Source organism: Carcharodon carcharias (assembly GCF_017639515.1).
Source record: "Carcharodon carcharias isolate sCarCar2 chromosome 27 unlocalized genomic scaffold, sCarCar2.pri SUPER_27_unloc_18, whole genome shotgun sequence".
In the NCBI taxonomy this organism is placed as follows: domain Eukaryota; kingdom Metazoa; phylum Chordata; class Chondrichthyes; order Lamniformes; family Lamnidae; genus Carcharodon; species Carcharodon carcharias.
In genome coordinates, this window is record NW_024470633.1 from 2,447 (window position 1) to 6,476 (window position 4,030).

At 43.0% G+C, this 4,030-nt stretch overlaps 1 non-coding gene across 1 annotated transcript; it reads right to left on the reverse strand.

Annotated features, from left to right (window-relative positions):
- Positions 1–3,957: 3,957 nt before the first annotated feature.
- Positions 3,958–4,030, reverse strand: trnai-uau. Its single transcript has one exon. It is a non-coding gene; the product is annotated as a tRNA-Ile (tRNA).

Below are 4,030 nucleotides of genomic sequence, written 5' to 3' on the forward strand. Positions count from 1 at the left end.
ACTGACTCACATTGACACACACAGAGGAACATGCACAATCATATGCACCGAGAGTGACAGAGGACAAGCGTTTGTCTCTAAGGAGAGGCGAATATCCAGAAAGCAAGCATGAAGCCAAGTTCTATTCCAGTTCCAAGTTTCGTGAGTGATTTCGTGAATGAACAGAAATATAAAACACCACCCCCCCCCCCCCCCAAGTGTTTGGATGGATTTTATTCAATTTAACCGATAATTAAATCTGTAGACACACTTTAAACCAGGGATAATGAGAAGCGGGGAATTCCAATGGACTTGGGCTCCATCACCTAAACCAATCGGCCACGACAACTGGCTCTGTGCACAGGTTAATGTCGATGGTATAAAATCATAAATATCTACAGCAGAGGAAGATGACATTCAGCTCATTTTGACAATGCCGGCTGATGGCAAAAGGAATTCAGCTAATTTGAAAACCCCGCATTTCTCCACTGCAATATAAATTTATATTGTCTCTCCTCGCTCTTCCTGTTAAAATGAAGCATGACAGGCATCTGTTTTGACAGTGAGCTGGCACCTTTTGCATCATTCGCGATTGTAGTTGTATGTTAAGTGAATGTAATATCTCTGTCACATTACATTTCCTATTCGCCATTTCACAGGATAAACTCTCAGCAAAGTGAGAAAATCTTTCAGCTGGCAGCGGGCGATTGGAGAGTGGGGGGCCGGAATATTACTACTTTTCTGCTTTTCCCTGTCTCACTCACTGTGGAGCCGAGGAAGAGAGAATAATTGCTGTGTTTGTTTGAATCCAGTAATTTCACAGGTGTCTAATGAGTTAGGTGTAATTACATAATCGTTTATTGTTTTTTATTGTGTTTGAAATGAACATTAAAAACAAAAACAACGGTGTGGGAAGACACTGGTTAAGGGTGAAGTTTGCACGATATTTCCTTGCAGCTCAAGTATCCAGTGAGAGCCCAGATCTGTGTGACAATGAAAGTTGATAGGGAGAAAACAGGGAAATCTTCCTCCGTGGGTGGTTTTGAACCACCAACCTTTCATTTAACAGACGAACATGCTAAACAATTGCGCCACTGCGCCTGACATAAGGCTGACCTGCCAGCTTTCCTAAACCAGGGTGTCAGCGAGTTTAAGCTTCAGATTGCTGCTACCGGGATGACAATTGTTCTCTTCATTTTTACTCTTCAAAAAGAAAGGGAGGGACATTCATTGTGGATACATGGAAACATTCTGATCCCACCCACTGCAGACACACCCATGTCACTCGGAACCAGCCCACCTACAACCGGTGCCGTCTCCCTTCGAGCCTTTCGGCGTCTTGACTGTTAGCAACTATTCTGATTGCCCTGAAGCCGATATTAGGTTTGAATTTCTGATGTGCAGTAACGAGAATCATTTCAATCTCTCAGGTCAGATAACTTCACTGATAACTTCAGAGTTAATGTTCCAGTGTCTTAAAGAATGGAAAGGTACCTTGTATGTCTCTGGTCAGTCGAACAGTTCACCTTTCATTCTCCTCGGATTCCAGTTCCCAAAGACTTTCTAAAGATTCACAAAGTTAGAGACTGGGTTTTCTGTTTTGGTTCTTTCTCCATTTTCGCAGCTGCCAACTGACAATATTTTCCAAATATTGAGGAGACAGCAAAGCCTCGAAACCACAATCAGATCAGCCATGATCTTTCTGAATGGCGAAGCAGGTTCAATGGGCTGAATGGCCTCCTCCTGATCGTCATTCGTCCCTTCCTGCGACACAGCCCGAATCAACTCCTGACTTTAGCAAACTGCCTTCGGAAATAATGATCAGTTAAATGAAATAAAAAACATCCAACTATTTCCGTGTTTCTTATTTCCGTTCATCTGCAAACATTCACTAAATTTGCAGTCTGAAATGGGACAATAATTGGCCAAGTTGGTGACATCCTTGTTTTCTGGGTGTTTGTCACTCGGTCTAAAGGTCCGTGTGTGTCAATGTGGTTCCGTTCCCCGAGGGTTTGAACACAATTTTCACCTTCACAAACTTTAGTCATATTAGTTGTGCAGTTTCATATCAAAATGTTACAGAGAAAGTATCAAAATTAAAGATTGAAGAGGAGTTTGCAATGTTTGGAAGGAGGTGCAGCTAAGAAGTGGAAGGTGTGAATGATGTTATTGATGATTGAGAGGAATGTATTGCAAACTTGTGGATTTTGGAGGTCGATCACCTTTGAAATTCAGAACAAGCTGAGGCTTGAGGTCGAAAACAGCCGTGATCTCCATGGAAGTTGGGATGTGGAATACTTCTCTTCTTACATGCCTGGCGAGTTCAGTCGACGGCGTCTGAGACTCTTAATGCCAGGTTGTGGGGTTTGCGACCTGTGCTCAGTGTAATTCCTTTTTAAAACTTTGCTGCTATAATGGGTGATTCCCAGGTCTCCATTCCTCCAGCAGTGTCACCGCTGAAACTGAGTCTTTCTCCATCCTGCTTTGTTAATATCACAGCTGCTAGTTTCTGAGTGAAAACTGCTCTCTGCGCCATTGAAATTCAGAGTATTTAATTCTGAGCATTTGGTGCTTTCACTGCTGCAGCCTAGGTTTAATTCCTGTACAGGAAAAAACCTTTTCCTTTCCGTTGTGTGAACTATCACAATGAACAGGAATTCCTTCTTGAATGCAATCAGGTCTGGCAGCGTCTGTGGAGTGAGAAACAGAGATAATCTTCCAGCTGGATGATCTTTCATCAGAGCTGGAAAAGCCAGAGATGTAACAGGTGGAAAACAAGTCCGGAGGCGGGAGGGAGGGGAGTGAAAGGACAAAAGGGAAGGACTGTGATAGGTTACAAGGCATGAGACAGAAACAGACTAAAGGGATGATAGTGCAAAATGTGGGTGGGAATGGGACAGGTTTTTCTTCCTGCTGTTCAAACTGGGACAAATATCACTGATCAACCAATCACAACTGCTCTTTCAAAACAGCGCGCCGGGCCGAATGGCCTCTTTCTGTGCTGTAATTTTCTATAATTATTTCATTTCCATCCTCACTGCTGCTGCCTTCACAGTCATTCCATCATCTTACAACCCTTTCCAGCAAAATCCACCTTCTTCCCTTGTGTTCTGCTCCTTTAAGATCATGGGATTGGGTAAATTCAGTGGGAAATTTCCTTCTCATTTAGCACGAGATTTGGAAACAGGTCTGGGAATTATTTGTGTCATTGCAAACAATACAATCTCCACTGTCATCTCTACATTTTCCCATGCACCACCATTTCTATGGTCATTGCTTTTCAGCCTATCACAGCCCTTCTCTGATTTCCAATCTTCACCTCTGTTTTTGTTCTCGATCTGGTGCACGGGTGACATTTCCGGCTCTGATGCCAAACTCCAGCTCTCACTCCAATGATTCAGGCGGAGCTGATATGCGTTTTCAGTTTTCAACCAGGAAGTAATGCACATTTATTTTAATCATTCACATGACATTATTAAGCGCCAAATCCTAACCACTTGACCCCCAGCCTTGCAACTTCACAGCCCGGCTTATCCATGCTACCTGTGCATTTTATTTTCATTTCACATCTCTTTCACTAGAGGCACTTTTCTCCCACAAAATGACACGTTTATGTCAAACACAAACGACTTCTTCAGCCATTGACAACAGCGATTGCTGTTTGCTGGAGCAGTATTCATTGTCACACAGCCCCGCGTTGTCATTGGGTCCTTAAGCGACAAAAGAGGACAGAAATCGCCAACTCTCCTGTTACACAGCGAGTTCCAACAGATATGTTTTTATAGAATATTCGTTTTGAATATTCTCCACTCACCGGCTGCCAGTTGAAGGATATCCTCACTTTGCTGAGTGTCCACTTTCTTAAAAGACGAAGAGTAAGTATAATACGAATGTGAGATTCTGCATTCAGCTAATATTCAACAACAAGCCGGGAACAAAGCAACTTTCCCTCTCCCCTAATTGAACAAGTTCCAATAATGTTCCTGCACGGTTTTGAACCGGGGACCTTTTGCATATAAGGCGAATGTGATAACCACTACACTACAGAAAC